Raw genomic sequence first — 15,435 nt, 5'->3', positions numbered from 1 at the left:
TTGACATTTTGTGACCCGACTTTGGGGCCCCATATGTCGGGGCCACTTGGTGCAAGGAAACCCAAATTTGGTGTGCTAACACAGTTGACTAACATTATAACATATCCAAATTTGGGGTTCCTAGTACCAAGTGGCCCCAAGATATGGGGCCCCAAAGTCAGGTCGGAAAATGTCATTCTCTGCAGAAGTGCTTGACATTTTGTGACCTGACTTTGGGGCCCCGTATCTCGGGGCCACTTGGTGCTAGGAATTCCAAATTTGGATATGTAGTGCTAGTTTCACTGTGTTGGCACACCAAATTTGGGGTTCCTAGCACCAAGTGGCCCTGAGATACGCAAAATGTCATTCTCTGCTCTGCAGACGCTTCTAGACACAAACACGGCATGCAAACACGGAAAAACAGGCGTTTCTAAACGCCGGTTTCAGCTTTTAAAAACAAGTGTTCAGCAGAGTTTGCACCAGCGTCTCGTGTGCATGAGGCCTAACTGCTTCCTTCTAATAAACAGCCACAATCCAGCGATGTGCTCACCCCAGCCATTTCTGTCTTCCACGCTGGCATCTTAACTGTGGGCACCTTGCTGTGACAGCTTGTGGCTTTGCAGCCAGGTGCCCACTGCGCATTGTCAGATGTCCCACAGTCTTCTGGGACTCCTACGGGGAGGAGAACTTCTGCTTCTGATCGCCCAGGGGAGCGGAAGTGGGGTACCAATCCCACACTCCTTAGCCTTTAAGCACAACTTCCCCTCTTGGGTGTTTTTTTTTTTTTTACCCCAATTCATTCTCTGTATTAGGGTAAAATTTTTATGTGTATAGGATCCCCCCAGTCCCATCATCCTTATAGCAGCGCTATCTGCTCTCTCCCTCCTCACAAGACAGATTGATAGCAGTGGGAGCCATTGGCTCCCGCTCTTGTCAATTAAATCCTATGATGAGGGAGTGAGGTCGGGGCCAAGCCTCATCTATAGACATGCACAGCCTGACTTGGCCCAGTTCCGCACTCCCTTGTCGTTGGGTTCAAGCCCACATGAGTGACTCCATAGGAAGCAGCTTTTTATGATGCACACTTGCAGAAGAGGAGGAGCCAGGAGCATCGGCGGGGGACCCCAGAAGAGGAGGATCTGCGCAGCTCTGCTTTTTTAAATATATATGTGTATGTATGTATGTACACACTCAAATGTTTACAATCACTTTTTTTGTCCATACTTTTGTGAGTCACAGGAGTACACTTGTACTTTCCTGTGACCCAAATGCAACTAATATTAGGCTGTTACTTCCTGTCAGCTGACATCACAGAGCTGCTCTAGGAAGGAACCCAACCATGATTTCAGGATCCACCCAGATGCCTGATTAACAAGCTGGCTCTGGCTCTCTGCGAGTGGCTGAGAGCCAAAGCCAGCTGTGCCCATTCCCTCTGTTTTGGCTGTACTTCTCCAATGGATCACAAAAGTGCAGTTTGTTCTGCGCTCCTGTGACCTGTTTTTAGTTGACAGCGGGCTTATGCCCCCTGTCGACTGACGTGACTCAGCCAGTCCATGCTCAGGAAAGATTCCGCTCCGCCTCTAAATAAGCTGCTGGGAGACAAAGCCAGCCCCTCCTGCCCACTCCTCAGCCCACTGCTCCAGTGAGCACTGGAGGGGCAGAGCGGAGGCCAGTGACTGAGAGTCACCACACTCCACTCCAAGCAGTCCAAGAAATGAGTGATCAGTGGTCATGTGATGGGTCTGTTTGTGGCCTTAGAACCATGTGGGGAAGCTGCAGCATTGAGGTAAGTATGGATGTTTTTTTTTTTTTCCAAGTCCCATACTTCTTCTTTAAAGTGGAACTAAAGTTCAGTTTTCAAAAACTGTCAGCAGACAGATTATTGTAGAAGAAACATGCAATGTCTTTTCTGCAATAAAAGAAAGCTACCTACCTTCTTTGGAATGTACACTGAGCTGCGCAAGCGTAGCTCAGTTTACGTTCTGACACAGCATCTGTTTTCCGGGAAGACGTCTGCAGCCCGGCACTCAGAAGATGCCAGTGAGGGTTGTTGGACCATTGAATAAGTATCATGGAGTTAAGCTCCTCTTTAAGAGTCCCTTCACACCTACCCACTGTAAAGCACACAAATTTACTATGCGTTACTGCAACATTTTGAATGACACCGGACACACTAGTCCAATGCACTACATTTGGTATTCTGTTTCTTTATAATTCTTTATTTAAGGCTTATGAGACGTGTCTGTCAATAATTAAGCAGATCAGTAGTGAAAAATACAGGTAAGGTAGACCTAGGCCTATTCAAGCACACGCATATAGAGAAATGCCATCTTATACATGGTGCAGGCCCCTAGCATAAAGGGATATTATGTACATATGCAAGAGAATGACCTGACAGGACATGGAATGCCTTAGGGTCTCATGCACATTGGATGTTTGGCCATCTCTTCTGGACACCTTTCCTCCTGGCAGCAGTGTTTTGACAGAAACTCTTGCCCCTTGTATAGGCATGTAACGCTCTTGGGCGTTAATTCATTTCATTAGCCAGAATAATAATTTATTGTGGCCATTGAAATTAATGCTAAATGTGCCTAGACTTAACGCGCGCTTACACACGTCAATCGTTATTTTTCTGCCAAAATGCTTCTGCTCCTGGACACGCTGGCAGTGTTTTTTTTTATGTATTTTATTTAACCACTTGCCGCTCACGCTATAGCCGAAAGACGGCTGCAGCGCAGGCCTTAATTGCTGGGAGGGCATCCATGGACATCCTCCCGAGCAAGCGCAGTCTGCACGACTCTGCGCGCTCTGTGATCACCGAGTCTGTGAGACTCAGCTGATCACAGATCCGAGTAAGGGGTCGATCCCAGACCCTTACCACATGATCAGCTGTCAGCCAATGACAGCTGATCATGTGATTCAAACAGAAACTTGGTAATCTGTATTTTTTTTTCTTCACGCTGTTAGCATAAAAGGGAGATCACTGGCTTCTGTCAGAGGGACATCGGTCCCTCACTCAGAAAGCCGCTGCTGTGCCCACCAGTGTCACCTGCCAGTGCCCACTGTGCCACCTACCAATGCCCACAGTGGCACCCATCAATGCACACCAGTGCTGCCAATGAATGCCCATCAGTGTGTAATAATCATTGCTGCCTTATTAGTGCTCATCAGCGCACATCAGTAAAGGAGAAAAATTTACCTGTTTTCAAAATTTTATAACAAACTATGAAACAGTTTTTTTTTTTTTTTTTTTCAAAATTTCTGTCCTTTTTTTTTATATTTAGCAAAAAATAAAAAAACCAGCAGCAATTAAATATCACCAAAAGAAGACTCTATCTGTGTGAAAAAAATGATAAAAATTTCATTTGGGTAAACTGTAGCATGACCGCGCAATTGTCATTCAAAGAGTGACAGCGCTGAAAGCTGAGAATTGGTCTGTGCAGAAGGGGGTTTAAGTGCCCAGTAAACAAGTGGTTAAAATGTCCAATGTACATGAGGCCTAAGCTTTAAAAGTAACAAACTGTCACTCCATTGTATGTTCATAAACTAGAAGCAAAAGCCAGAAACTGGCTTGGACGCCAACACTCGTGGAAGTAGATAGGGGTAAAGTACAGGAAGGCAGGGATCCAGGAAGAGGGGTAGGGGAAATTGGGGAAGGAACAGTGCCCAGGAACCAGACACAGTAGTAGCAGACTAATATCTTCTGGAGGTAGTATAGGAATACCTTCACACACTTGGTATTCTATGAATGTATACAAAGCTTCTGACTCAGAGGGAGCTTTGTATTCATTCATAGAATACAGAGATCTCTGTGAAAAGCTGAGCGCCACACAGCCTGACTCGATTTTGTTCCTGGAGTGGGAAGGGAAGTTCCCATCCCACAGCCGGGAACACATCATTGTATACTGTATCTAGCTGAGGCTACATGCAGTTTATAAAGAGCTGAGAGCCACTGTGTTTCTTAGGGCTCATTCACACATGTGTTAATACCCTGTGTTTATGCAGCATTTTTTCAGCATTTTTAAAGCTTCATAACCGCCCTTCAACACCTGCCAGGAATATTACAATGGAAGGAAGTGGGCTGTGTAATGCATTTACTGGCAGAAAAAAATGTTTTACTATCAAAAGTTAAAACAACAAGGGCAGAAGATTTAATAGATGGAAAGATGAAGTCGCTTTCATGAGGCATTGACGCTTGTCAGCCGCCTCTGTTGATTTGAATGGTAATGCTCTGTAACTACACTTTAACGGCACGCATTATAAAATGTTAGCTGGGCAGTGGGGGAGAGGCTGTGGAGGTTCCTGTATTCCGGAATGCACTGGAAAATAATAGAGAACTAGGACAGAGCAGCTCCAGCCACTTCCTGTTTATACAGAGCAGCTGTGTGGTGGCACCATTTGCTTTTGTGTGCAGAGAAAAGCATCAAGACAGCCAGCAATACTGACAGTGCCCTGCAGGAGCAGAGGCATTGAGCATAATTTGTCATTGGCCAAGCTGTTTTTGCCAGTGTCCTGTCAAGAAAGGTCCCCGTCGGATAGTGTCCGCCCTGTACTGCGCAGGCGCAGCGCTTGCGCAGTACGGAGGACAAAGGAGACGCCGAAAGTCCCCGAGCATGAACATCTGTTCATCAGCTGTACACGACGCCTGCGCATTTAAGAGTACATTGTGCCACACGCTCACGATGCTCGTGTAACTCTGCAAGGGGTGGGTGTAGGGGCGGATGCCTACAGAAGAGGCCGTATTTTACAATGATGGGCAGAGCTGATAAGTTGGGGCTGGTTTTCATGGGTGATTTTATCAATAAACTACACGTCTTTGCGGGGCGTGTTTACACAACTGAAGGGTGTGTTTTTTAAACGTATTATTTCTTCTGTGTGCATCCGCACCTTGCAGAGTTGCACGAGCATTGGGAGCATGTGGCACAATGTAGTTTTAATTGTGCAGGCGCTGTGTATAGCTCATGAACAGCTGTTCATGTTCAGAGACTTTCGCTGTCTCCTTTGTCCTCCGTACTGCGCAAGCGCTGCGCCTGTGCAGTACAGGGTGGACACTATCCGACAGGGGACCTTTCTTGGCAGAACACCGGCAGGTTAAGGACCAAGCAGAGAGATCAAAGTGTATGAATCCATCTTGCGGAGAATTCACAGAAATGTCTGCTATCAGACCATACCTCAAAGGAGAGCATCTCCTCTACATCGCCACCCTTTAGGCAATTCCCACTAGAAAAGCAACATGTTTATGGGCATTTATTGAGCATTCTTGAAGCTTTTTCAATGTTTCATAAACATAATGAAAACACGTTATAAATGCTATTATGTAGGTGCTTAAATGATCATTACTTTGTCCCTCATAATCAACACACATGTGAATGAGCCTTTAGTGAAGTAAATAGTAAGTTTGAACCACCTTGGTCAAAATGAACTATTTAAACTTAACTAAAAGCTAGGGATCAGCTTTTGCATATTCAGGAACAAGTGTCAGATTCTCTCGAAATACCACCGCTTTTACCCCTAATTTTTAACATAGTATTTAACCCTCTTTTTTTGGGAGGGGGGGGGGGCTTAACACATTAAACAAAATTAAACCTTACTAAGTAATCTATTTGTTAAATTCTTATCCCAGCACTTCCAGTTTACGACTTTCATTGTTTTTGGCTCCTGCTGAATGTTGCTTTCCTGAACTTCCAGTCTTCACAGTAAAAAAGAGTGAACACTGGACAGTGCAGTCTTAAGCAAATCCTAATTCTATACTAAACTATATGGCTGTGTGCTTCTATTGATGTACATAGAGTAGGGAGACTCATCTCTACTCCCCGTATGCAAGTGTGACTCTATAGGACACTGCAAGTAAAATGAACCACACTAACAGGAAATCTGGTAAACAAAAAAGACTTACTCCTGTGCTCGTAAGGGCGTTGTTGGTATGGGTACGTACGTAGTACTGTTATAATGGCCAAACTGGAGAAAGTGGTCATGTGTGTCCCGCTGCCTAGACTGACCCGGGGTGGTCTGAAGAAGATAGTATGGGAGGGATGGATGGAAGGTGTGTGATCAAACACTAGCATCAAATCATACAGTTTATTCATAAGCAATAAATTACATACATGTGAGAAATATAAACATACGTTTCGTGAAAAAGGGTTACAAAATATACACTTGTAGTGTTACAAGTGGGACATGCCCAAACAGGGGCAAGTACTAAAGGATTGGCTAAATGATGCAATAAAAGGTGATAGAATGGTAACATATTGAAATATGCAAACATAACCATGACAATTGTAAAAAGATTGTTGCAAATCAATGGTAGTGTGACCATACAGAAGTCTAATTAGAAAAGTTTAATTAGAATGGTGGTTGAATGTTGTTGGTATTGCTTAAAATGATTAGTAGTATGAACAGCATGTGGCAGAAAATGATCATGCTCATACGCCTGATGAAAAGATGCACACTTGCATATAGGACGTGTGTATATATATATATATATATATATATATACATTACCTAATATAAGAGGAGCTCAAAACATAGTTGTCATTTTGTGTTCGTGCAAAGTGGGCAGACGCGTGTACCCACACTAACACATGAACCACTGCACAGGAGCACAAATGGATGCAGGTATGTGTGGATAGTTGGATGAAAGATAGAATGAGAATGTACCTGTGTACATGTGCCTAGGAATATGTCCCTATCTGTGAAGTGAGGATTATCCTAGTAGTGGACAGATCGGTATAAAATGTGACAATGTAGATGGACCATGCATGCAGGGGAATGCATATGTAATGGGTCCTCAGAGGTGCTTGATAACCTAGGTGAGGGTGACATATTGATGGATGTAGGTGGGAAAACAACTGAGTTGTACCTACCTATAGCGGCAAGAATAATATATGTGCAAGGTAATCCTTCTTTTGGGGGTAGGACTTTCCGGTGTACCTACAAGGAAAATAAACCAGAAAGAAAACAGGGATGGAGCAGGAAGGATAAACCTGGGAGGGAGCTCCCAAGAAGGTTAAAATGGGTGTCATGAATAACTACATAGGATAAAAATGAAGGGAGCTCCGGGTGTGTGGGGGATATCTGGATGATTGACCTGTTTCCAGAGCTTGAGAGATAGCTGCAGCCTGCGTGTGTCCTTGGGGGGCCAGGAATTCAGTACAGTAGGAGATGGGTGATGTCTCCAAATGTGCCCAGTCATGTACCTGCAAGGCGCTGTGTCCATCACCATCCATGCAAGACATGGATACTGTAATGCCGCGTACACACGACCGGACTTTACGGCATACTTGGTCCGACCGGAGTCCGTCAAACAATTCGATCGTGTGTGAGCTCCAGCTGACTTTTTTCCCCAAAAGTTTAACGGACCTAGAAATAAAACATGTTTCAAATCTTTCCGACGGACTCGAGTCCGGTCAAACAGTCCACTCGTCTGTGCTAGTCCGACGGACAAAAACCCACGCTAGGGCTGCTATTGGGTACTGTCTATCAACGTCCTTATTTTAGTCCGGTCGTACGTCATCACGTACAAATCCGTCAGACTTTGGTTGATCGTGTGTAGGCAAGTCCGTTCATTCGGAAAGTCCGCCAGACAAAGTCTGCCGTAAAGTCCACTCGTGTGTACATGGCATAAGGGGGAGAGAGAGCTTCTTTAAGAGCTGACAGGGGGCGGGACCGAGGGCGGGCTTATGATACCTCGTGGCTGACAAGGGAAGGAGGGTGGGCTGTGTGCTGGAACGCACGCCGACGGGAGGGTGGGCGTGGTTATGCGTTCCAAAGGCCGTTTACTCGTCTGTACGGCAGCCTAGGGGAGGCTGATCCGAGCAGACTGTTGCAGTGCGCTGTAAGGACAGCGCACATAGGTAGCAGGCATATGGTGGTGTGTAGAAGTGTGTATGATCCCAATTGTAAGTGTAATCAATCAGTGACATGCCTGTCTGGAGGATGTTTTTAAAGGGATTCATACACAAATACCTGAATTTGGACTGGTGTGGACTGGTATTTGGCTGCAAAATACAGTTGTAGTTATAGTCCAGAAGAGGCAATAGGAGGAGCATAAAGTGCCTTCCGCAGGTAGTAGGATGGTAAAGGAATATTGAAACAATGAATCCATAATTCTAAACAATATACATGTGTAAAAAAAAAAAAAAATATATATATATATATATATATATATATATATATATATATATATATATATATATATATATACATTAAAAAGAGGTAAATGATAATGAAATGTATATGTGTGTGTGTGTGTGTGTGTGTGTGTGTGTGTGTGTGTATATATATATATATATATATATATATATATATATATATATATATATATATATATATATATATATGTATGTGTGTGTGTATATGTATATATATAATAAAATAACTCTATCAGACGATCTCTTGAACAGATGTTGTTCACGTGATAGTCTAATGTAGTGAAGTGGATAGGTTAAATGACAATTATGATACACAGGTGTGATTTGTAAGGAAATAAAGGTTTTGGACTGTGATAGGAAGGGAAGGGGGAATGAGGGGGAAACGGAGCCCACTGCTGGTGCAGGTATCTATTAATTTTTAGTGAATGCATATGGAAATGTGTACACTGATACTAATATATGTAGAGAAAATTTAGATAATTATGGTTCGTCAGTTACAAACAAATTGTCGTGTGTGGGATATGATGGAAAGAGTGATGAGTATGATCAAAACTGAAAAATTGAAAAAATGGGCACTGGGAAAAGGTACTGGTGCGGTGCTAGTCATACTTCTAGATTGCACCATGAACTATCAGGTCTTCGTTCATTCCAACAGGAGCCATGGACCCAAGCATAAAAATCCAGAAAGATTCTTGTCTACAGAGTCTCCGAAATCTCCTCCCCGTGTCATCATCTTTTTTGATGGCTTCAATGCCAAACACCTCAAGGCCTGTTGGATTTCCGTTATGGTATTCCTTGAAATGTCTGGGCACTGAATAGTTGTGGCACTTCTTGTTTTCTATGGACTGATCGTATGAATTGCTATTGATAATATTGCATTTATGCTCACTAAATCTTGTCCTTAGTGGATGTATTGTACGCCTAACATACAATAGGCCACACGGGCAGACTAACCCATAGACCAGGGCTCGACAAACCCCGGGCGCCAGGTCGCATTTGCGACTAGAATTAGCGACCTGGCGCCTGGGGCGGCACATCTGGGGTGTCCTGTGTCCGTTCGACACCCCCCAGCCCCCCCCCCCGGCGATCGCGTTGGGCCGCGCCGGTAATTGAGGCCCCGGCTTTGCGGCCTACTGCAGTCCTATGGTTCCTTCTGCAATCGGGCGCCCTCTGGTGGTGGCCGTTGGTATGACAAGACATCCACCAATGCTAATGGAGCTTCCCCTGCCTGTTTTCACTGCCTGCTCATCTCCTTCCCTTTACTTAGAACCCCCAAACATTATATATATTTTTTATTCTAACACCCTAGAGAATAAAATGGCGTTCATTGCAATACTTTCTGTCACACCGTATTTGCGCAGCGGACTTACAAGCGCACTTTTTTGGGAAAAAATACTTTTTTTAATTAAAAAATAAGAAAACAGTAAAGTTAGCCCAATTTTTTTTATATTGTGAAAGATAATGTTACGCCGAGTAAATAGATTCCCAACATGTCACGCTTCAAAATTGCGCCCGCTCGTGGAATGGCGATAAACTTTTACCCTTTAAAATCTCCATAGGCGACGTTTAAAAAAATTCTACAGGTTGCATGTTTTGAGTTACAGAGGAGGTCCAGGACTAGGATTATTGCTCTCGCTTTAACGATCGTGGCGATACCTCACGTGTGGTTTGAACACCGCTTTCATATGCGGGCGCTACTCACATATGCGTTTTGCTTCTGCAAGCGAGCTCGGCGGGACGGGGCGCGTTTAAAAAAATTTTTTTTTTTTTCTTATATATTTTACTTTTGATTTTTTATTTTTACACTGTTTAAAAAAAAAAAAATGGTGTCACTTTTATTTCTATTACAAGGGATGGGGCACATTTAAATTTTTTTTTTTTTCTTATTTTAACTTTTTTTTTCACTGTTCTTTTAAAAAAAAAAAAAAAAAAGTCACTTTTATTCCTATTACAAGGAATGTAAAAATCCCTTGTAATAGAAAAAAAAACATGACAGGACCTCTTAAATATGAGATCTGGGGTCAAAAAGACCTCGGATCTCATATTTACACTAAAATGCAATAAAAAAAAATTAAAAAAAATTTGTCATTTGAAAAAAAAAATAATAAAATGTCCCTTCAAGAGCTATGGGTGGAATGACGATTTGACGTCGCTTCCGCCCTGCAATGACTTGGAGATGGGCGGGGCCATCTTCCTCTCACTCGTCTCCATGTCAGGCCAGGGTTAGATCCGGATCGCCTCCGCCGTTACTGACGGCCACGGTAAGCGGTGAAGGGCACCGGAGCGCGGCGGTAGGGGGGGCCCCTCTCCTGCCACCGATAAAAGTGATCTTGCTGCGAATCTGCTGCAGAGACCACTTTTATCTGAAAGAGAACTGCCGGCTCTTGAAGAGAATACCGGGGTTATGGTAGCTAGCTGCTACCATAACAACGGTATTTCTCTTCAAAGACAGGACGTATATAGTCGTCCTGCGGGAAGGAAGTGGTTCATTAAAATGAATTTATTATTTGTCATCTCCCTGCTTGGCCCCTTTCACACGGGCTGTCTGATCAGGTTCGCCTGTCAGTTTTAAAGGCAGACCTGATTGGATCCTTAGCGGGAATATGGCGGTCTTATGTCCCTGCATGGCAGGAAATAAAAGCAGTCACATTCGTTCTAGTCGTCTCTGTGTAAATTTAAGATTGGTTAATTTTTATATTGAAAATTAAGCTTTGTCGGTCGTTTAAAAAAAAAAAAAAAAAAAAAAAAACCTGGCTCCTAACTTTTTTAGCTGGCTCCTAGATTCCAAGCAAATTTGTCAAGCCCTGCCATAGACCAAATAGGAAGTGCCACAATTGATAAACTGGCTGATTTTGTGGGTATGGCCGTCGGATCCTAAGACTTCCTTTTTGCGTTATGACATGAAAGCGCAAGCTCCACAGTTTCTAACACCACATTTAAAGTTTCCTTTCTGGTCAAAAAGGGATGTCCAGGAGCTGATGGTGGTCTTTGTTTGGTTCGGGGGTTTTAGTACTCTACTAGGTGCTATCAGACTCCTAAGGTCTTTTGATCTTCGAAACACGATTTCAGGTCTGGATGGTAAGACAGAATTGAGGATAGGATCTTGTTTGTATATTCCAGTTCTTCTGGATAACTCTCTGGATGTCAAATGTCTTTGTACTGTATTGCGTGCTGAATCTAATGGAATTGGAGTGATCATTATCGGGAATCTGTTTGTCCCCCCCCCCCCCCCCCCCCGGTTTGTTGACCTCCATCACCAGGCTGGCTGGGGGATTGAAATCATACTGTGTCCAGTATTTTAGAAAAGCTTGTTCTATACAGTCTTTGTAACCCTTCTCCAGGAATTTCTTTTTTAAAAACTATGTTTTGAGCTCCTCTTATATTGGGTAATGCACATACATGTATTTATGTATGGGTTTGTGTGCATGCTATATATATATATATATATATATATATATATATATATATATATATATATGCATTTTTGCATCTATCTTTCATTCCACATTCTACATTCATATATGCCCTTCAGGTGTCCTATATGCAAGTGTGCATCTTTTCATCAGGCGTATGAGCATGATCATTTTCTGCCACATGCTGTTCATACTAATCATTTTAACCACTTCTCGCCCACGGACGTCATATGATGTCCTGGGCTTTGGGCGGGTATATCTGAATGATGCCTGTAGTTACAGACATCATTCAGATATTGCCGGTTTCAGCCGGCGAATCTCTACACCATAGGAACGATCATATCGGCCTTTCCGCCGCTTGATCGTTCCTATGGGAGGCAAGAGGGGACGTCCCTCCCACCGCCCTCCGGTGCTTGCTCCGACTCACCGTTACGATCGGTGAGGCGGAGAGCGGATCCGCCGGCGCCGGATGTAGATCATAGAGATTTCCGGCCGACCAGATGGTCTCTGGAGTCTCTATGATCATCGGAGGCCAGGCGCAATGTTTTGACGTCACGCCCGGCCTCTCCATTCAAAAAAACGGCACCGCTTCAGCTGTGAAGCGGTGATCGTTTTATTTATTTTTTTTTATTTCAGGCTTCCCAGCCTAGTGGTGAGATATGGGGTCTTATTGACCCCATATCTCACTATTAAGAGGACCTGTCATGTTATATTCCTATTACAAGGGATGTTTACATTCCTTGTAATAGGAATAAAAGTGATCAAAAAAGTTTTTTTTTTTTCAAAAAAGTGTCAAAATAAAAAAAACAAACTATAATTATCAATAAAAAAAAATAAATAATTTTAAAGCGCCGCTGTCCCCGTGTGCTTGCACGCAGAATCGAACGCACACATAAGTCCCGCCAACATATGAAAATGGTGTTCAAACCATACATGTGAGGTATCGCCGCGAACGTTGGAGCGAGAGCAATCATTTTGTCACTAGACCTCCTCTGTAACTCAAAACATGTAACCAGTAAAAAAATTTCAAGTGTCGCCTATGGGGATTTTTAAGTACCGAACATTGGCGCCATTCTATGAGCGTGTGCAATTTTGAAGCGTGACATGTTAGGTATCTATTTACTCGGCGTAACTTCATCTTTCACAATATGCAAAAACGTTGGGCTAACTTTACCGTTTTGTTTTTTTTTAAAACACAAAACTGTTTTTTTCCCCAAAAAAACGCGTTCGAAAAATTCCTGCGCAAATACCGTGTGAGATAAAAAGTTGTAACAACCGCCATTGTATTCTCTAGGGTTTTTGCTAAAAAAAAACATATATAATGTTTGGGGGTTCTATGTAATTTTCTAGCAAAAAAATTATGATTTTTACAGGAGGAGAGAAATGTCAGAATTGGCCTGGTAAGGAAGTGGTTAAGCAGTACCAGTACCATTCAACCACCATTCTAATTAGACTTCTGTATGGTCACACTACCATTGATTTGCAACAATCTTTTTACAATTGTCATGGTTATGTTTGCATATTTCAATATGTTACCATTCTATCACTTTTTATTGCATCATTTAGCCAATCCTTTAGTACTTGCCCCTGTTTGGGCATGTCCCACTTGTAACACTACAAGTGTATATTTTGTAACCCTTTTTCACGAAACATATGTTTATATTTCTCACATGTATGTAATTTATTGCTTATGAATAAACTGTATGATTTGATGCTAGTGTTTGATCACGCGCCTTTCATCCATCCCTCCCATACTAACAGGAAATCTGGGGCAGTGAGCAATGCACTAGCTTAAACAGGAACATATGCAAGGTTTAGGGCCTCTGGGGCCTCATGCACACAGGGTGTCTGTTTAAGCCCCCGTGAAAGCCAGAACTCCTGTTAGGAAAATGCTGCTTTTAAAATGTACCATGCACATGAATTTAGATGCTTCTAGTGTTTGAGCATTAAAGCATTTTATTGGCCAGAATGTTTATTTATTTACTCTCCAGTTTTAGTAAATGAACCCCTTTGCATTAATTTCTGCACTGACAACATACTTTTTTGTTTGAATGCTGTAGTATATTTGGAAACTGGGGGAGATTTACTAAAACTGGAGCACTCGGAATCATATGCAGCTGTGCATGGTAGCCAAATAACTTCAGCTTGTTCGATTAAGCTTTGACAATAAGCCCACATTCACATCGTGCCCTTTTGACTTGCGATTTGACATGTCAGATTGCTGGCTATTGCCGGCAACGGCACCGTCCGAATCAGTACGACGCCGCACCAATTTCCAAAAGTAGTTCCTGTACTACTTTTGGCGACTTCTGGGGCAATTTGAATAGAAATCTGTGCATGAACCCGCACAGATGTCTCTCAGATAGCCCCCAAAGTCGAAATGAAATGCTGGTTTGAAATTGTGCGAGTTCAGCTGAAATCGCACGATTTCAAACCTTCCCTCAGTGTGAACAAGGGCTAAAACCTGCAAGATGATTGCTTTCTATGCACAGCTGCACCAGATTTCGCTTGCTCAGTTTTAGTAAATCAACCCCTTTGTATTTGTCTTCACAGACCGTTTTAACACTGTAGTGTATATATATTAATTTTTTTTGTAGCGCTGTATTGAATTTTTTGAAAAGAGAAGTATCCTTATATGTATTATTACATAGAGGTGCTTTTACAGGCTGAAAAAAAATGCTCAACGCCTGTAAACGTGGCATTTTTTAAGCTCTGTGTGCATGAGCCTTAAAGATACAGATGCTCCATACTCAGTAAGTGATTAAATCAGCTGCTGAAAGTGTAGAGTTTAATATTACTTTAAAGTAGAGCTCCACCCAAAAGGGGAAGTTCAACTTTAAGTACTCCTCCCTACTTTTGACCGGTATACGCTGCAGCGCGATTCATGCATGCATAGTGGGCACCCAGCTGTGAAGCCTCAAGCTGTCACAGCTGGGTGCCCACAGCTAAGATGCGGTTGTTCTGTCGAAGTACCCCCCGTAGAATAGTACCTGCGCAGGACGGAGCTGGACGTTTGCCGATCAGCTGGAGTGACGTGACCAGGAAGCATCTCTCGATGGGAGATGCCATTTCACGGCCACAAATGAAACCTATACAAACAGCGGGGGGGGGCTGAGACCGTAGTTCTCACATTGTGCCTCACTGTTGTGGGGCAGCTTTACAGTGTGCTGATGGTCCGGTTTTGTCTGTGTTGCAGGGCGGGTTTGCTGTGTTGAACGGCTGGTTTTGCCTCTGTCAAAGGGCGGCTTGCAACACAGACAAAACCAGCTCTTCCAACACAACCACTAGCCACCCTCCAGCAGCAGCAATGCACAACCTGAGAACTACGGTCTCGCCTGCTTTTTGTATAGGTTTAAATTGTGCCTGTGAAATGGTATCTCCCATCAAAAGATACCTCTACGATGTGCGCATGCGTCGTGGTTGCGTCAGCCCAGCTGCTCGGCAAATCAGCTGTTGTGCTGTTCCGTACGACACATGCGCAGTACACACCGGGCACTATTCGATGGGTGGCACTTCTCGACAGATCACCGGAGAGAGAGAAGGGATGGCTCGTGTGAGCACATGGCTGGTTCCTGGGACGGGTAAGTGTGTTTATTAAAAGTCAGCAGCTACAGTTTTTGTAGCTGCTGCTGACTTTTAATAAACACAAAAGATTACTGAAGCTCCTCTTTAACTGTTTGTTTTCTTTTTCTGTTCTGCAAAGAAATCATATATGTGTAAAAACAGTATTACAGTGTTAGACTTTTTTTGAAGTTAGCTGCACCTTACTGTATACTCACTCTGCTGAGCATGCCATCATCAAAGCTGTATTCCTGTTTGTGTTCTTTCCCTGTGCTATAGTTATTATCTTGACATTTTCTTGTGACTGCCCAGAATTTTATATTTTGATTTGT

The 15,435-nt window shown here is 43.2% G+C and overlaps 1 protein-coding gene across 2 annotated transcripts in view; it reads left to right on the top strand.

Annotated features, from left to right (window-relative positions):
- ARPC1A (actin related protein 2/3 complex subunit 1A) overlaps positions 1–15,435 on the top strand; it is a 90,420-nt gene that overhangs the window by 770 nt on the left and 74,215 nt on the right. The gene's annotated exons all lie outside the window — the stretch shown is intronic.

Source organism: Aquarana catesbeiana, linkage group LG06, assembly GCF_042186555.1.
Source record: "Aquarana catesbeiana isolate 2022-GZ linkage group LG06, ASM4218655v1, whole genome shotgun sequence".
NCBI classification, from domain to species: domain Eukaryota; kingdom Metazoa; phylum Chordata; class Amphibia; order Anura; family Ranidae; genus Aquarana; species Aquarana catesbeiana.
Note: the sequence above shows the minus strand (reverse complement) of the source record. Positions and strands in the feature narration are given on the sequence as shown.